This window comes from Rattus rattus, chromosome X (genome assembly GCF_011064425.1).
Source record: "Rattus rattus isolate New Zealand chromosome X, Rrattus_CSIRO_v1, whole genome shotgun sequence".
In the NCBI taxonomy this organism is placed as follows: domain Eukaryota; kingdom Metazoa; phylum Chordata; class Mammalia; order Rodentia; family Muridae; genus Rattus; species Rattus rattus.
In genome coordinates, this window is record NC_046172.1 from 89,995,033 (window position 1) to 90,015,657 (window position 20,625).

Sequence of the window (20,625 nt, forward strand, 5' to 3'; positions counted from 1 at the left end):
TTATCAGTGCTTTTGTTTGCCTCTTGACAAACCTGATTTAGCTTCTTGAGTTCCAAAGCAGGTGATTAATGTTACTGAAAAAAAAATAAAAATAAAAATAAAGGCCCAGACTTTGGAAAAAAGTCTTGCAGGTACTTCAGAAATGTGTGGACATGGTAGGGTGGCTATTTTACTCCTTTCATTGCCCTTCCAGAAACCTGTTTTTTGTGGTTTGTGATCTTAGGGCCTGAAGGACAAAGTGGGGGGAAAAAACAGGAGAGAGAAGGGAAGAGACTAATAACACTATTTCATGACTGTTAAGAGCTGGGCCTAAAGTCAGACCTTGATTCAAATTTCTGCTCCTGGTGCTTACTAGTCCTGTGACCTTGGGCAACTTATCTGAACTCTGAGTCTTGGTACTCTCATCAGTCAAATGAGTCTGGGATAATAAGAAACCCATTATCCACAGGTTTGCCTCTAGGGTAAAATGAAATCAAACCTTCAGGAGTCTAGGGCAGTGTAACTAAAGGTTAGCAGATATAGAGGCTCCTTTAGGAGTCTCTGAAGGAAGGAATTTAGTTATTCAACTGCATGAGAATGTGTGTTCTTTTGCTTGCAGTAGTACCACTGGCCCTGCCTGGAGAGCTCTTGCCTTGAGTGAGGGGTTTCGTGGCATAATAGAGAGAGCACTGAACCAGAACCCCAGAGATTGGAGTTCCTCTGAGCCCCCTTGCTTTGCTCAGACGACCTTGTACAAGTTACACATCAAATGGTAGTGTAGGCATCGAGGGGTGGGCATCGAGTTGGCAGAGCATGCACAGATATAGCCAAGATAAGAGAATACTATGGGCAGGATCAGCTCTAAAATGCTGCAGTTCTTAGATTGAGTATATTGATTAAGGGAGCAAACTATCTTTCCTGGATGATAATACATTGATTAGAATGCAATTGCATTTTAAAGGCTACTCAAGTTGAATAACGAGGCTTAGGAAAATTTAAAGTCTTTATTTGGCTATCTGATTTTACAAGGATTTGACTTAGTCTTCTCCAAATGAGATTCATTTGCATGAATGATTCCCAGTTGAATAATAGGTTTTCTTTAGAGAATGACAGGTTAAACTACTGGACTTGTGTTAAGGATATTTATCTGGTAGTTTTAGGAGACAAAATTAACTTTTGGTGAGCTCCTACTATGTGCTAGGCTTTTAATATACCCATCATTATTTATTAACAGGCACTACGGTGTAGTAGGAAAAACAGACATTGAAGTCAAGATTGACCATCCAGTTCTGGATTTAACACGCAATACCTTCGTGACCTTGGGCAGGTTATTTAACCTTATTGAGTCTTGGCTTCCCGATTTGTAAATGAAGGTGATATTTATGTTGCGATGGTTACTAAAAATAACATATAAGCCAGGTAGCTGACGATGAACACCCATAAATGCTAGTTGCGTAATAGATTAATGTGCATAAGAGGAAGTGAAAAGTGAATGTACAAATGTATGGTTTTCCAGTTACCAATTTGAAGACATGGATGTCCTGAAAATGTAATTAGGTCTGTTGCATTTCAGGATCTCATAAAGGAATAAAGAAAGTCACAAGTGCACTGAAAGATACTTGGATACTTTGGAAGCTTTTTATTACCCAAATTGATGGCACAAACCATACTGCTGTTATGTGAACCACCCCAAAAGCTAACATTATTTTTGAGACATAAAATGACAATGCTCTCTAGAACTCCTAGAGAGACTACTTTTCAGCATAGCGAGAAACCACTTTACTCACGTTTGCCATTGAGTATTTGGAAAGTATTGGGCTATTTGCATTTTTCTCTCCTGAGAATAAATCCGGGGCTTCCTTTTAAATATCTGGTTAAATAAAATGTCTTGGATCATAGTAGTGGGGAAGCAGGATGGAGGTTTAAGTTTTAATTCATTATGGATTGAATGGGACCACCAAATGTGAAAAGCCATTGCTGCCTTCTTTGTTTACACAGTCGTCATGGACTCTTGCAGGGGTGACACATGAATCATTTGAACAGAAGAATACCTATGCTGTCCCCTACCAGAGGGTAAAATCTTTAATACCCATTGTTTCAAGTGATTGAAATAAGTGGTTTTAAGCCATTGCTTTCAGGTTTTTGTTTTTGTTTACTTGTTTTGGAGGCAAGATCTTATTGGATAGCTCAGAGAGGCGTCCAACTCACTCTGTAATCCAGTGACTTCAGGCTGGCCTTGGAAACTCATAATCCTACTACTTCAGCTACAAAAGGGCTGAGAGGACAGGCCGTCATGCTTAGCAGAACATTTATTTATTTATTTATTTATTTATTTATTTATTCATTCATTCATTCATTCATTCATTCATTCATTCCATTTAGGAGAAATTTTATAACATTGAGCAATCATTTAGGAAAATGAAGCTACACAGAGGCAGGTGGATCTGTTATCTCTGAGTTCAGGATCAGTGAGGGCTACACAGAGAAACCCTGTCTCAAAAAATAAAAATCATACAAACACAAAAAATGTAGTCTAGTATCAACTTGTGAAAATTATGTCTGTATTTTACTTTGATTGCCAACTATTCAGAAAAGCCAGCCTCACTAAAATAAGGCATTACAAAGGATACATATGAACTAATAGCTCTCTGTGGAATGCCTGAATACACACACACACACACACACACACACACACACACACACACACACGTGTGCACGCATGCACGCGAATGTACATACACATGCGCACATGCGCACACACACACACACACAGAGGCGCGCACACATCCTGGTTTCAACCAAACTGATCCAGAAACTGACAAGAGAATTGCGAGAGCAAATTTGATAGCAAAGTTTAACTATTCAGAATCACTTCAAATAGAAAATCAGATGAGAAGCAGCCAAAATTTAGAGTAAGCACTGCAGCCATCTAAAATGTCGATTTTCATAATGAAGTATGTTAAGAATGCTTTCTCAATTACACAACTTAAACTGTTCTTTCTCGGATCAAGCAGATGGGCCGAAGTCATGCCTGCTGTCTAATTGAGCACAGCCTACGGGTTGAAATGATCTGTGTACTTGCTGGTACAATTTTCCTTGCGTCAATAGGGGTAAGCATGAATTTATTGAAGGACCCATGCAGAGCTACAGCGGTCATCGTCTATGACACATGTACAAGTACTTGAAACACATGCAAAAAGGTGACAGGAGAAGCATTGTTTCTGAGGGCTTCGTTTTTTTAAAAAGTGAATGACCAAAATAGTGTAAATTAATGATTGGTTGTTCTTTCATCAAATACAGTTGGTATGTAAAAGTTGCTTGTATACTTTATTGAATGGTAATATAGTAGATGAGTTAATAGAATGGGACCTACCACTTACTATTTTTAATCTCTAGGGCTCTTACTTTACTTCTGTGAATTCTCCTGTATGCAAGATAGGCATTTAAAAAAAAGCCTCCTGAGGTTGTAGGATTAAATGAGATACTGTTGACAAAATGTTCTTATTAATCCCAGTAAGCTAGCTAAATGTATTTTATAAAATGAAAATTGAGTCTTATGTTTAGAGAACAAAATTTGAAAATGAGCAGCCTACAATACTTCAAAGTCTGCATAACTCAAAATCTTAATTTAAACCCTCTAGGCATAGAATAGACTGATAGAATTTTTTTTTTTAACAAGGAAAAACTCTTTTGATCTTTCTAGCTTTGACATTCTCTTCTTTAATAGCTTCTTTTCCATCAAGCTACCAATCTTTTCCTTTTCCATTCTCAAAGAACCTTGAAATACCGTTGGCTTGAGCTGTCTCACTATGTAGACCAGGCTGGCCTCAAACTCATTGAGATCTGCCCACCTCTCCCTCCCCAGTGCTGAAATTAAAGGCCTGGGCCACCAAGCCTGACCCTGAACTATGCTTTCTGAACTGACATGTCACCATTCCAATCACTTCTTGACTCTTTTTTCTTTACTTCATGAATGAGTTAGAATAAGTTGATTAAAGCATTGGGTGGTGATGATTTACCAACTCGAAATACCACTGCTAAATCTGTTTCCAGAATGTCCTTCATAGCTCGTTTCCATTGCACCCTGTGCCTCACAGCTCCCCCCTTCTAGTCTAACAGCTGCAGCATCCAGTTGATGCTATCACTTTAAATACTGTCACACAGTCCCCTTCTCTCTTGTGATAATTAATACCCTGCTTTCAGTTCCTGTGTCTTCTCTTGGAGAACAGCAGCTAGCTTCCTGATTGGTCTCCTTGTCTCCAGTCATTTTCTTCCTGCACACAGTCCTTCCATGTTGCTACGGGAGCACAGCTCTGATCATGTAAATGCCGTTGTTACCTATACATTTTAAAATACCTTGCTCAACATAACGTACTTAACTTAATTGGTCCCAAAGTCATTCGAAAACTTTCTACCCCTCTTCACTCCTAGCTGTCCTTTCTTAGTATCATTTGCTTGAATGTCCATTTTTCATAGTTTTTTAATTGTTGGGAGCGTGTAGTGTACATGCCATAGGGTAAATTCTCTCCTTCATCCCAGGATCTGGGGATCCAACTCCAGTCATTAGGCTTGATTTTTCTAGATGGGGTTTCTCTGTGTACCCTTGGCTGTCCTGGAACTCATGGCTGTCCTGGAACTCACTGCGTAGACAAGGCTGGCCTTAAACTCACAGAGATCCGCCTGCCTCTTCCTTCTGAGTGGGATTAAAGGTCTGAGCCACCACTGCCCAGCTGTGTAGCAAGCTCATTGTTAACGTGCTATTTGAGTGTACTTCTGCTGGTGCCAGTGCATTCTCCTAACTCTGCTGGTCAGAAACCCATTCATCCTTCAGATTTCAGCACAAATACTTCCATATCCTTTAAGGTCCTTTTTTTTTTCTTTAAAAATGTTTAGTTCTTGTTTATTTATTTGAAACAGGGTCTCACTACGTAGGCCTGACTGGCCTGAAACACTCTCACACCTCCTCTCTCTCTCTCTCTCTCTCTCTCTCTCTTCCATATATATATATATATGTGTATATATATATATATATATGTGTGTGTGTGTGTGTGTGTGTGTGTGTGTGTGTAGGCTAGGTTGGCTTCGAACTTACTGTGATCCCCTTGCTTCTTCTGCCTCTTCAGTCTTAAGTCTTGGACATGAAGACTTTGCCCATGCCAGTTTCAATTTTAATTATTGCCCACTAATTGCACACATTTATGAGGTTCATTTGTGGTATTTCCATACAGCCCCCCTCCCCTACAGTTCACACCTGAAACAAAATACCGTATAGGTTAAACCTCACTTTAATCTCTTTTCATACTTTCTGCCTTTTGCTGGTTGTTATTTGTTGATGTATTTTTCCTTCAGGCTAGATGGTAGTCATCTTCATGTTTTAATTTTTAGATTCCTCATAGGAGCCTTTCTTCTGGGTGTGCTTTAGAAATCCTTTTTAAAGGCCCTCAGCATCTAAGAAGTCAAATGCTGGAGGGTCATAAGATCTACTAGAAAGGTACCTCAGGCCTGGAAACGGGGCTGCATTTTTATTGAGCATTAGTAACTCTGTGTGTGTGTGTGTGTGTGTGTGTGTGTGTGTGTGTGTGTGTGTGTGTGTGTGTGTGAGAGAGAGAGAGAGAGAGAGAGAGAGAGAGAGAGAGAGAGAGAGAGAGAGATGTGTGTTGTCTGAATGTACAAAATAGAGTAAATGCCATATTCTGTGAAGGATTTAGGATTTCATAGGATAGAGAATATATGATAAAAGGATAGAAATATTTCAAATTGTAGACTCCTTACTTTCTATAGGGACCAAATAGTGACAAAATGCTGTGTTTTTTTTTTAAGCAAAATGACCTGGGTAACAAGGAAATCATGACAAATGAATTTTAGAATTTTTACATTGTGCTTTCCCTGTGCTATTTTTAGATGCTTAAAAAACTATGCCAGCCTTCAATTTGCGTCTCCAATTAAAACGCTTCCATCGAACATGTTCAACTTTGAATTTCCCAGCATAAAATAAATCCACTTTAAAGAAAGAAAATACAGCTAGATCAGTACATTATTTTCTATGCAGATAAATGTTTTATTCCTCCTCTGTCTCTGGAAAATATGGATTATCATGAATATACTATCACATTTAATATCTAGGCTCTCTATCTTCTTACCATTTTTGTTGCACTTATAAAATGATAAAAATGTGATTAAAACCATCAAGCTTCAATATAGGAGTGTACTGTATACAGTACGAACATACATTTTCGTTCTTATTTTCTGATTATACAGCTAAGTATAGGTAAGATATAAAAAAATGCTACTCATTCCAAAGCACAGAAGTAAACACCATCTTTCTTGTCTGTTTCTCCATGTGTAAGTATATCATATTTTACTTTTATCATTGTAGTAAATTTTTCATAATTAATGTCATGGTAGTAATATTTAGAAAAAATTAATGGCATTAAAATTTGTAGAAAAACCCATTTTTTATATTTAGTGATTTAGTAAGTTTTTCTAAGTATATACTATTATTATTGTTATTGTTGGTTTACATATCTATTTTTTCTTTTTTTTTCCATCAATTTACTTATTCACTTTATGCCCCAGTTGTAGTCCCCCTCCTGCCAATCCCTACCCCATAACTCCTCCCCCCCAATTCCTCCCCTTCTCCTCTAATAAGGAGGAGGTCCCCCCCTTGGGTACCATCCCACCCTGGCACATCACGTCACTGCAGAACTATGCACATCCTCACTCACTAACGGCAGCCAGGGCAGCCAGTTAGGGGAGCAGGATACACAGACAGGCAACAGCTTTTAGGATAGTCCCCACTCCAGTTGTTCAGGAAACACATGAAGACCAAGCTACACATCTGTGACATATAAGCCAGGGGCTTTATTAATGCTCTTTGGTTGGTGTTCCACTTCTGGGAGCCTCTAGGGGCCCAGGTTAGTTGACTCTTTAGTCTTCTTGTGGAATTATTTTTAAATTGTACATATATATTGTGTACACCACAGCCTTGTATCAAAACCCAATGCTTTTAATTATGAGTTCTTTGTCTCTCAGCTTCTTCTCTGGCACCGTGTCTGCCTGCGTACCACTGCGTTTCCCACCATGATGGAACTGTAAGCCAACTTCAATGAAATGTTTTCCTTTATGTGAAAAAAAAAAGGGGGGGGGGGGATTTGGCTCAGTGGTAGAGTGCTTGCCTAGGAAGCGCAAGGCCCTGGGTTCGGCCCCCAGCTCCGGAAAAAAAAAAAAAGAATTAAAAAAAAAAAAAAAGGAGTTCTCTCATAGTTGAAGGTTATGTCACTTGACTAGGGACTGGAATTGAACCTGTATCCCATTAGCTAGCAGAAAAGAAGTGCAACAGTTGGCTGGGGAGCAGTGTGATTTGCATCAGTTAATATCAGTTAACAAAAACATGCTCTCTCCATTGATGTTTACGTAAATATATACTCAATAGTTCTAAGGTAGCCTACCCCATATGCATTGTCTATTGTGGCTTTGTTCTTTTGGAAGAATTTTTTTCCGAGTCAGGATATTGTGTATTCCCATCTAGCTTCCAACATACTATGTAGCCCACAACCGGAGTGCTGAGGGTGTGTGTGTGTGTGTGTGTGTGTGTGTAAACCAAGCTCAGTTTCTGTGGTACAGAGGATGAAAGCTGAGGCTTCTTGCATGCTTGCCAAGCATTCTACCTACTGAACTATCTTCTTAACCCCCTTTGATGGATTTCATCAGCATTTGTGCTGCACTTCTTTCTTTCATGATTCCTATAGGTGATATCTTTTTTTTTTTTACAGTAGAGACTTTCTCCCAGTTGTACATCATCAGTTGAAGTAGCTTTGAAAAAAAAATAGGATTCTGTCTTTCTTCCCAACAGTAAAATGGTCCTGGAGTTTTTCCAAACTTTGATAGGGTGCCACGTATTTTCAGAGAGGTTTGGCACTGAGTTGGAGATTCAGCACTGGAAAAAAGAATATGAGAATTTTTATCTGCATATATAATAAATATATGTACATATAATATACTAATGTATAATGATATATAATATATGCGCATTTATTATATATGTATATTTTAGTGAAGTACTGTATACAAACTGAAAAGGTATATACACCATTAGCTTGGAGCCACAGAAACAGTATGGTAATTATCCTCCCATATATATTGTTCATTATTACCAAATGTATGGGTATTTTTGTGCTTGTTTGTTCCTGGGTTTGTTGTTATTGTTGGTGGTGGTGGTGGTGGTTTTGGCAAGAATATTAACAGTACAGAGTTGCTACACTTTCCCCTACTCTACCCACTTTGGAGCTCTGCATGAGAGTCTTTTGTTTCTAGTCCCTGGCCCGTTCTGTCATTTTTCAGCTGTATATGGCCTTCTATGCATCCTGGTATGTGGTACTGCTTGCATTTGCCAATAGACTAACGACAATATTGATTTCTTAGCTAAACAAAGTCTGGTGATTCATGCTGAGCAGTGGGAAACCAGATGTAATTGGAGGCTCTTCGGTTCAGAATCTAATTGTGAATGACTTGGTTTTAACACTTGAACAATCAGGTACCAATCTGTGACTTTCAGTTAACGCTATTCATTTTGACCTTTTCTGAAAGATGATGGTACTAAAATTTGTTGTGCCTTTATGATCTCTCTGGAAGTGGCTTAGACAAATGCTGCCTGCAATTAACGATATCTTGGCATTTAAAAAGAAAATAACACCATATTATTAACATTGTTGGTGAAAATTACAGGTTATTTTCCTCTTCCTTGTTTTTCTGTATTCTCTGATTTCTTAGTATGAATATATTTTACTTTCGTAATCAGAAGAAATGTTTTTTTAAAAAACCCTCAATATGCCAAGAGTTTGATAAAGCATAAAGAAAGAATTAATATTATAGTATAACAAAAACATATGATTGTAGAAACGGGTTACAGACTGAGAATTTTGGAATTGCTTTGGCCTTTTGGATACAGTTGTGTGGTTATTAGGTTACATCCTTCTAAACCCTACTTGATTTCTTACATGTAAAAATGAGACTGCAACACTAAAGAACTTGAAGGCCTACAGTCTTCTTCTTTTGTTATGAAATGGTTCTCTTTCCTTTTATATTTAAAAATTTGTATCTTCCCTTTGTGCACATTTAAATATTCATACTTCATCTTTCTTTCTATTTTTCTTTCTTTTCCAGGAGGGTGACTGGATCTCACTAGCATCCTTTAGCATCCATTTTATTGACTACTTTTAAGACTTGTACTTATTGAAGGCCTTAGTATAAAGAGTATATATGTTGATCATTTGCACCCAGCAGCATTAGGTGCTTTGATATAGTTTCTGTCACTCCTGAAAGGGGGACAAATTTTTACTAGAGTAAGAACAGTGGAGGACCTTAGTGCTCTTGTTTTACACTTTATTAATGATAGATAGAACATTTGGTTGCTGTGGAGCCATTTCTTTCCCTCTTAAGAAACCTGTCCCACTTTCTGCCCTATACGCTACCTTGACTGCTCTGGTTAATTCTACCTTAGGTACTCTTAACACTTTACACATAGAGGCATGTTCACAATCTTTTTCCTTCCCCTTCCTTCTGTCTTTCCTCCTTTGCCTATATTCTCCCTGTCTCTGTCCTTAATTTCCGATCTCCTTCGCCTTCTTCCTTTTCAAAACTGCCGATTCCTTACTTCTTTTGAAGTGAAATTAATCAATATATATCTCAGTGCTTTTGATATATAAATAACCTTGAGCATGTAGTCACATTCACTCCCATAACCACCACAAAACTCCAATCAGCTATGTAATTCTCCTGATTAAAAGTTCCTTCTCATGTTCTAGTATTCAGGATAAATCTGAAATGTCCTTGTTTTGATTTAAGTATTATAGTGATATGATTGTTGGAAAAGTTTTCTTAAATTTGGGGTTAAGTAATATTTTTATTTCTTTACATTTTAGTCCTTAAAACATTTCAACATGCAACAATCTGTGTGCTCCTTTGAAAATCCAATCTCTTTAGCAACATTACTGTGAGGAAAAGGTGTTCCAAATAATTAGCATAGGTAAACTTCAGATCTTACCCATTAGTCTTTTCATGTTGCTTATGATAGCCCTGCTGCCCTTCAGCTTATTACATACTTTCCAATTGTGTTGCTTCGGACTTTATCGTATTGAGTTTCTTTGTCATTATTGATCATGGTTCTCCCTCACCTTCCCCTGTAGTTTGCCATGAAGAAATTTTGTTTTTCTAATTCTGGATGATCTCTGAACATTATTTATTTATTCTGATACCATTTATCATATTCTTAATTTTCAGATATTTTTATTTGTATTTTAAATGTATGAGTGTTTGCCTACATGTATGGCTGTGCACCACACCCACAGTGCCTTTATAGGCCAGGTGAAGACATTGGATCTCCTGGGACTGGAGTTACAGATGGGCGTTAGGAATAGAACCAGAGTCTTAGAAGACCAGCTAGAGTTCTTAATTGCTGAATCATCTCTCCACCCTGTCTTCTAAGTTTTTTTTTTTTTAAAAATATATCAAATTTGACTTGTGCTTTAGTTAGCCAACAGCTTTTCAGATGCATCTTTTCTCTTCTTAGAGGATTTAAATAGTCATTGGATGACAATGAGAATAATGAAGATTTTTATTCATAATGAAGATTTTCATTCATACAGAAAGCCGTGAGCAAACCATCTATAACACTGTTTCCAAATACTCTTCTAAAAAGTTTTTGCATTAAATTCTTGGTTTCCACCTGGTCTATTTCATTTTTGCAAGCAAGCAAGAGGTGTGAGATATCAGAACTGGCCAATGTAAAACTTTGTTCTCACCTCCTTTATGTAGTCCTCTGTTGTGTGTCTTTTCCTAGGAAGACAGGAACAAGCATCTACTCACCCCCAATAGGGCATTGACTAAAGAAACAATTCCATCTGAGGCTAGCTTAGTGAACTAGCGAGCTTATTGTGATTACTCAAAGGAGTATGAATGGCTTAAAGCAGCAGCATCACTTAGAAACCCCCTCCAGCATGGGTGATAACTCCAAGTTGTATCCTTGGAGTGCCCTGTAAGACTTGCAGACAGCTCAGGCAGCAGGAGACTTATCTCCAACAATAGTTATTGCTTATATAATCTTAGAGGGAGATGGGGACTTTTTTCAGTCATTTTAGAAACTTTTTTGATTCAAAATATTTTTTTCATATACTATATTTTCTAATCACAGTTTCTCCTCCTTTGAAATGTCCTCCCAGATCCTTCCCACAGTGCAGGTCTTTTATTAAAAATATTTTGTTTATACACTGTGCTCATTATTATTCCCTCACTCTAGGAAAAAGATTTCTAGAAACTTTTTCTTGGGTAGGTAGGGCTTTTAAATCTTATTAGGATTCAGGAATTTTCTGAGGCTTGTGAGTTGTTTATTTCCTGAGCCTTTTGAGAGTTAACTGCTCCCTGAGTCATAACAAGTTTTCCACTTGGATAGAATATGTCAACAATACCCTCAAACCATTGCATTTTCACTTCTTTTTGACTGATATCAGCTACTTAAATTTGCTAACAAGGTAAGGGAACCTTGAGAAATGTAATGAAAGGCTAACAGATAACCTTTGATAGTAAGGAAAGCTACTTGATTGCTTTATTCTTTATTTCAATCTATGGTACCAAGGGTGAAGGTGTTCCGTTTGAAAATTGAAGATAGCGTTTTACAGTTCAAGAACAGATGTCCTTGAATCTGACTGCTTGGCATGAATTCCTGTTCTAGACATGAATAATTATGTAATATTGGGCATTTTGGCAACCTGAACCCAGTTATCATCATTTTTTGGAACCCAGTTATTTTATTCATGAAAGAGACCCAGTAGTACTTATTCTCCAAGATGCTATAAATAAAGTGTTGAACTCATACTGAACAACTGAAGAATGTTAGTTCCCTTAAACTTTTTACTAACAGTTTTATTAGTTTGAAACAGTACTCTTCCTTTGGTTGTAGTTTTTCAGTCTCATACTTTAAAATATGCAATTGTTTTATATTCAAAAGTAGAAAAGAGCAATGATACCCATCTGGGTAGTTTCTGAAACATTATAAGAAAATTGCATAATGAAGAAATGGGTCTAGGCATGATGGCAAATGCCAGCATTCCTGGTACTTAGGAGTTTGAGGCAAGCCTAGAAAAAGCAATGACAACAGTCATGGACATAACTCAGAGGTAGAATACTTGCCTATCATATGGAAGTCTCTGGGTCTGATCTCTAGCACCATAAGAAAACAAAGCAAGACAAAAATTAGAACAAAGAAAACTCTACCAAACAAAAATAAATGGGCTATAGGAACAACTGTCATGTCTTCCATTTTAAAGTAAGAATAAGACCATAGTATTAAAAGATTAAACTCTATCAATGAAAATGTTTATGGCCCTTTTTCTAGCATAGAAGTAAAGAGAAAGGATTTAGGAATTAGATGGATTTTAATATGATTCTCAGTTCATTTATCTCCTGTAATATCTTTGTGTGCTTTGCCAAATTAATCTCTTTAAAACTTGGTTTCTACCCATGTAGAATGGAGAATAGTAATTATGTCTACATTATAGGTTTATTATGATAGATAAATATAGATAAAAAATTGAGTGTACATTTTAATACATTAAAAGGAAAGCTTAATTTCTCTTTCAACTAATCTGTAGCCCAGTCTTGGATACTAGCAGTGCACCGTGTCATTTCTTAGAGCCTCTAATATGTCAGGAAAACTCAGTTCAATTTCATTCAATGTATTGTTTCTGAACTTCTTACTTTCTTTATATTTCCAAAACACTAGCCATCTGAAATATAATTTGGGAATTCTGCTTAGCATTCACTTTATAATTTCTCCCTTCTCCCATTATTTTTTAATTTTGCCTTCTTAAATTTAACTATATAAAGTCTGGTTAATTTACAAATGGGACTAGACCAGTAGAGTTACCTTAATTCATTATGGCAAACTTTAAATGTGACAAACATTTATGTATATAGTTTGCACCTTTTAGATAGTACAAATGAAGGTTCAATGTAGATATCTACAGACAATGTTTGTCTCTTTGTTGACTCTTAGAAACAATCTATTATGAAAGTCTAAAAACATGTGAGCTTAGTTCATGGGTTTTAAAAATTATTTGGGGGGATAATATGAACTAGATTTTTGTAATTATACCCTTGTGTTATATTTGACCAAGTGAAAATGAAGACCCTACCTTTCAACATGGTATCCTTTCTAACTATAATGATAACACAATTTCCAACCAGATCTCCTGGTTCAGAACTATTCTGAAAAGGGTGCAAAAAACGACTCTAGTAGGGAAATTGTTATTGGTGATTTAGGTAATATCAGCAACAATAGAGTTGTGTTCTTTTTTTTTTTTTTTTTTTGTTTCTTTTTTTTTTGAGCTGGGGACCAACCCAGGGCCTTGCGCTTCCTAGGGCAAGCGCCTACCACTGAGCTAAATCCCCAACCCCTAGAGTTGTGTTCTTTGGGAAAGGAATGGGCTTCTTTCTGATGTGCCTACTTTCCAAACTTCTACATGAAATGCATCACATACTTTAAAAAATTATTCTCTTGACAAACTTTTTCTATACATGGCAAATAATTAATACTTTTCTAGACAGTGACTGGACCACTGCCTTGAAATTATGAAACCTTAATATCAATCAAGCTATAATCAAATTCTAGCACAATGCTTCTCAAAGTATTACTTGTAGAACACATAATGCAAAATAACCCATAAAATAAATAATCAACAGATTTCCACATCCCACCTCATGCTCCCACTGACTCCAAGTGGGCCTTAGGAAGTCTCCCAGTTAAGTCCCATGCATAGTAAAGTTTGAGGATCATTGATTAACCCCAAAACATCTTAAAATGTTATCAGAGGACTACTGTTGCTCCCTGTAATTTCATAGTGGTTCAAGAAGTCAAATTACTTTCATAATAATACTTAGACATTATTCACTCTCCTCATATCTACATAAATGATATAAAAGCAGTAACAAAAACTGCTAGTATCATTTTTGTCGTTGTTGTTTTGCTTTTTGAGACAGGGTTTCTCTTTGTAGCCCTGGCTGTCCTGAAACTCACTTTGTAGACCAGGCTGGACTCAAACTCACAGAGATGTGCCTGCCTCTGCCTTCTGAGTGCTGGGATTAAAGGTGCCTACCATCAATGCCTGGCAAAGAGTCTATCCATTAGCATCTTAAAACAAACTAAGACTGTAAGCACTAAATGGTATTAATATTTTCTACCCCTGTGTTCCTAATAAGAAAAGGAAAACTTCACAGAGAATGTCCTCAAATACCATGGAGTGATCAGCCAGCCCTAAATGGGGCATCTATAGTATATTTCTTTCTGCAAAGCTCAGAGATCATTGTGGAAGAGGAGGCAGGAGGTCAGAGGGGTGGATGGTTAAATGGAAATGGTGTTTTCTCTATGCAGTAGGACAGTCAGCTGCACATGTGAACCCACAGTAGTTATTGCAGAATGTGTAAGAGCTGTATAAGCTAAAGCCAACAAAATTGCAATGTGGAATGGGAGATGAGCATGAAGTCCCATGCCTAGCTGAAGAACATGGATGTTTGAAAGGTTCTGAGAGAGGGAAAGTACTTTCTCTTTAAGTACATGACATCTGTAGGACCTAGCTTCATTCCAGGCCTCATATCCAGTAGGATCACTAATTGAACTTGATGGTTGGGTTGGGTTTGGGCTTGTTGTTGTTGCTGTTCTTTTTAGTTTTTTGAGACAGATTTCTCTGTGTAGCCCTTGGTCGTCGGATCTCACTTCATAGACCAGCCGGGCTTGAGATCTGCCTGCTTTCTGCTTTCTGGGTACTGATTAGGCATTGCACCACCAGTACCAGAACTTGTAGTTTTTTTAAGAAGAGAGAACTTTGAAGTTGATAGGTAAGGAAGTAAGGGTGGAATTGGCTGGGTACCAGGCAACTAATAAAACATTCCTTTAAAATTAGAAAGGGGTTAGATTTAGCTCAGGTGGTAGAGCGCTTGCCTAGGAAGCTTTAAGGGTCTGGGTCTGGCTCCCAGTTCAAAAAAAAAAAAAATTAAAATAAAACTGAAGGTCACTTTAAAATTCAGATGTATCAGGAAGGTAATTTGTTAAGTCTCCACTGGGCTTACTTTGCTACATAGGTGTGCTTGCTTCTGTGATGTGGTAGGTGACATAGCATAAAGCAGTCAGGTACACAGTCAAGGGTTGTGTTTGAAGGAGAAGCACGTGGGATAGAGCTGTCAGCCGAGCTAGCTATTCTTTTTTCAAAAGCCTTTTTAATCTCTGACAAACCCATTGACAAAACAGGAGCTCTTTTAGCTAAATATTTGAAGACCTTTCAAAATGAAAAAACTGAGCCTGTCATTTCAAGGAAACGCACTGACAGTGTTTGCTGCCAATGATATAATTTTTAAGTTTTCAGACAAAATGGGAATTTTTTTAAAAAATGAACCTACCACATAAATTTGATAACTTCCTGATACTCGAGCTTTTCAGATAACATCCATGTTGATAATAACAACCGATTTTCTCTTTTATATTGTATAGTCTTGAAATTAGTTATTATTTAGATCTATGTAATTCAACGAACCAATATTTTTATAGTTGATCAGTGCATGATATTAAAGTGGATAAACAGAAGCAGAGGATATAGCCCAGTTGATTAAGTGCTTGCCTTGCAAGCATTAGGGTCTGAGTTCAAGTTGCAGAACCCCTGTGGACAAAGTGGGTATAATTCTGCATGTTTAGAATACAGGTACCTAGGAGGTTGAGACATGTGGAACCCTGGGGCTTGCTAGCTAGCTAGCCTAGCTTCTTAGTAAGATCTAGACCAATGAAAGACCTGGTCTGAAAAACCAGGATAAAATGGCTTCCAGGGAATGACATCTCAGGACTTCATGGACATGTAAACATGGACATGTACCCATATACCTATATAGGAGCTCTCCACAGGAACACAGAGAGGTGGGGTGGGGGAGGTGGAGAGGGAGAGGGAGACAGACAGAGAGAGAGAGAGAGAGAGAGAGAGAGAGAGAGAGAGAGCACCATGATGCGGAGGAGGTGTGGATAAATAAAATATCCATTCAATATGTAAGGCAAACCAGTGGATTTCCATTTAACCAAGTAGGGAGGGTCCATTACATGGTTTCAAATTATACCTTTTAACTAACTAAATATTCAGTTTGGATGCAGTATCAAAATGCAGTATGTACAATTATACAATTATCCGAAAATACTATTAAAGCATCAGTTACTTCTTCAGTTGCATCATTCCTGTCAGTAAAAATTTACTTCATAGACTTCCACTCAAATATAAATAACACCACTCTTCCTTGTTACATTTTGAGGAAATAATAGTTATTTTAATAAAATAATGTTATATATTTATGATGATTTTATATGAATGAATTAACATTTTTTAAATTCCTTGGTATGAACTTCTGAACTGGTAAATGTCAGTAGAAATAACCTACATAAACAAAGTAACTTTTAAAACACGTAAAAATGTCCTGAGACCAGAAAATTGGAGAATTGTGAATCTAATTCTTGGGTTCCTCATAATATGCTAAACATAACTGGTGGAAATCAGAAGAGTTAAGACAGGATTAGATGTTTTCAAAACAGTTATGAGAATTGTTTACTTGTAAATGTAATAGGTCATGCACAAATTATTCATCTGTGACCTTTTCTACAGAGTTGTATCTATTTACCTACTATCTTTAATATGCTGCTTTCTGAAGATCCCATCTATTAGAAGTTGTTTTGTATTACACCAAAACTGATTCATTCTGTTTCTCTAGTGTAGCAATGCCCCCCAAAACCTACAGCTAAGAGTCCAAACCAATAGAACAGCTTTCTATACTATACACACTTAACGGATTTTCTGTCTTACAGAAGTACTTCTTAGACTTCCATTCTAAGAGCTTTGGTATTCCTGACTGAGATAGTTATCTTCCCTAACACCCGGAAGAGTTTGTGCTATAAAGGAAAAAGAACAAGCCTTTGAAAACCACTATGGAAAAAGTGAATTTTCCAAAGTCCAGGTGATTAGTTTCAGGTTTTCCTGATTAGAGGGTTGTTTATTTACCGTGCTGGAACCCCTCACACATAGACTTTGTCCGTTTTAGATAGCAGGAATTCCCAAGTGCTGATTCCATTGCAGTGTCAGGAAGCCCGGGCAGTATTGAATGTGCACTTAGTTTTACAACAACCACATTGGACGACAGTGGCCTTGTTATTTGTGATTCCCTGTTAGTGAATCCTTCTGCTTTCCTAACATTAAATTAAGAATGTTATTTTTACTCATCTCCTTAGGTTTTGTGTTGGAATGTCCAGGTCCTGTAAATATGCTATCATTAAACTTAAAATACTCCATGTTATGAAAATCTTATTATGACTTATTTTATATCTTGACATATTAGTATCAAAGGTGAGGAAAAAGGCCCAGAAACACAGAACTTAATGTGTTGCTCTACTCTAGAAATACTTATTTGTGTTTATACGTAAATAAGATTAAACTAGAATAATATCATCACATTTTCAAAATAAATGAAAGAGGTCAGCTATCAACATGAACCTGTATCTAATTGGTGTGCAGTTTGAATACTAAAAAATAAAATAAATGTCTCAATAGTACTTACATTAGAGACCATTGTGATTTAATATATCAGTTGAATGATATTCATTGTTACAGGGGCTAGAGTGGTTATGAGCATTAACTCTTCTGGAGGACCTAAGTTTGCTTTCCAGCATGAATGTTGGGTAGTTCACAACCACCTTTAGCTCATCCCACCCCCCTTGGAGGGAATCTGACACTCTCTTTTGGCCGCTGTAGACACTCACCACTACTACCATACACATAAATAGTTAATAAAAGAGTTGTTACAAATACAGAGGCGAATGCCAGCAGCAAAACACTGAACTGAGAATAGGACCCCTGTTGAAGGAATCAGAGAAAGAACTGGAAGAGCTTGAAGGAGCTCGAGACCCCATATGAACGACAATGCCAAGCAACCAGAGCTTTCAGGGACTAAGCCACTACCCAAAGACTATACATGGACTGACCCTGGGCTCCAACCTCATAGGTAGCAATGAATAGCCTAGTAAGAGCACTAATGGAAGGGGAAGCCCTTGGTCCTGCTAAGACTGAACCCCCAGTGAACGTGATTGTTGGGGGGAGGGCGGCAATGGGGGGAGGATTGGGAGATAAAAACCCATATAGAAGGGGAGTGGGAGGGGTTAGGGGGATGTTGGCCTGGAAACCGAAAAAGGGAATAACAATCAAAATGTAAGTAAGGGAGCTCCAGTGGCGCAATCGGTTAGCGCGCGGTACTTATACAAAATGTAAGTAAGAAATACTCAAGTTAATAAAAATAAAAATAAAAATAAAAGAGTTCCTACATTCGGTTTTATTATCACTATTCCCAAGACAGGGGTTGTGTTTTAGGTATTTACTATAGCCCCATAGCCTAATACAGTATCTGACCTATGTGTAGCTACTGAAAAAAACAATAGGATGAAATTGGAGGTGCTGTCTGTCTTCTGTGTCACTGACCCATAAGGAAGTGATTTATAGTTTTACTCATTGGCCAGTTTTGCTCACCTGAGCTATTCAGATCATACTCTGCTGGTTCTAAAGCAGAGAATTAATACAGTGACACTTTTGGTAGAAAACTAAGTAGAAAGCTGGGCCCTGTTGGCTTATTCCTTTTAACCCAGCACTCTGGAGACAGAAGCAGGTGAAGCTCTCTAAGTTCAAGGCCAGACTCCTCTACAGAGCTAGTTCTAGGACAGCCAGAGATGCACAGAGAAACCTTGTTTCAAAAAGCCAAACCAAACTAACCAACCAACCAAACAAACTAAAAGGAAGAAAACTGGAAAAGCTAAAGAAGTCCACAACTTCTAAGACTATATACATTAGTGCATTGATATTGATCTTGAGGATAATGTTATAGACTGTCCAATCTGTTTGCATTGAAAATGTTATAGTTAATGTAAGAGAACAAGCTAAAACTATGAGAAAGATGATGCTGCGTGAATGACACAGATTCATCCATCGAAAAAGGTTTGTTTCTGGACCATTGGATTTGTCTTCCTGAGGCTTTGAGTGCTAGTCTTTAGAGAAGATCCATTTCATGAGCTTTGAAGGACTGCTTTGTGTGTCTCTGGATCAAGAGTGCAGTGCCTCATTCTCCCTAATAGGCAAAGGGCCGTATTGTAAATTGTCCCCCTGAAAAATCATATCTATTGCATTTGTTAAAATTGAAAAAGCTATCTGGCCTGGTGAGTCACACAGCAGTTGGGAAGCAATAACAGGATGATCAGTTTCGGGTCAGCCTCTGCAACCCAGTATTTGAGGCAAGTCTGGGCTACATGAGACTCTTAGGGCCTGCAGAATATTTCTGTGAGTAAAGGTAATTGCTATGACAACAGAATGCATTCTGTAGACCCTGTATGTTGGAAGGACAGAAAGGGCTCCCATGTGTGTCCTATGCACATGTATGTGAATACATGCACAAAAATTTCAAAAAAAGATATAAAATCAAAATGAAAGAAAAAGGTTCTAGCCTGTATGTATGTGTCTTCGATGTTCCTTTCACTTTCTTCTCCCTCCCCCACCCCAGCTGGGGACCAAACCCATCCTTTCACTTTCTATCCCCCATTGGCTGTCTACTTTAGGAGTAGTAAAAGTTTACAATAAATTGTGACCGTATACGTACTGCTTATTATTATAAGTGGCTAACTTTGCATAATAAGTGTTTTTGTGAGCCTTTTTAGAAAGATAATAGCTCAGTCACAGAACATTGGCCTTTTTTATGCACCAGGCCCTGGGCTCAGTTCTTAGCACAGCAACCAAAAAGAAAAGATCATTTTAAAAGTCACTAAAGCGAATGCGAATATCTGAAAGGTTTACTGACCACAGGCAATATTGGAAGAGCATAGCTTAAAGGGAAACAAAGCTCTTTTAGGTTCACTTTAGCATCACAAACTGCACACACCCAACAGTCATAAAAGGCTTTCTTTAGAACCTTGGGGTGTGGCTTAGTGGAAAAGTACTTGGCTGTCCCTCACGGTGGCATTCTGGAGGCCTTGCATTTAATTCCCAGCGCTGAAACAGAGAACTAGTTTTTGTTTGTTTGATTTTCTTGTTCCACTAAAACGAATCTGTTCTTTGGAATCCAGAGTCAACATCTTATTTTGTGGTTTTCAATAGAGGAACAAATAGGATAAAACCAAACTTCTCTCTTGGGATTGCATATCTACTGACTTGATGTTTTTACTTATGTGTGTGCAAGTATATGTGTATATGTACCCCTTGATGTCCCTCTTTGATTTTTATTTTTATAGTCAAATCACTTTGGCTGTAATTAAAAATAGGGAGCTAATAAAATGAGTGGGAAGCAGAGCACCAAAGTAAGACGACAGTTTATAGATACATTTTGTCTTGTAACTGTCACTATCCAGAATACAGGTAAAATTGAGACGATAACACAAATATCTCTGATCAACAGATATACGTACTGTGGAGTACTTGCACTGAAGCCCACAAGTATGGTCTGGAAGCCTATTTGCTCTTTCTCTACAAGCAAGCTTAATTGTCTCTTATCCAGCATCATTGGAGAAGCATAAAATTGTAGAGGAGAGCTGATGCTATTAGC

At 37.6% G+C, this 20,625-nt stretch overlaps 1 protein-coding gene across 2 annotated transcripts in view; it reads left to right on the forward strand.

Annotated features, from left to right (window-relative positions):
• Window positions 1-20,625, forward strand: part of LOC116888795 (E3 ubiquitin-protein ligase RNF128) — an 84,351-nt gene that overhangs the window by 43,242 nt on the left and 20,484 nt on the right. The gene's annotated exons all lie outside the window — the stretch shown is intronic.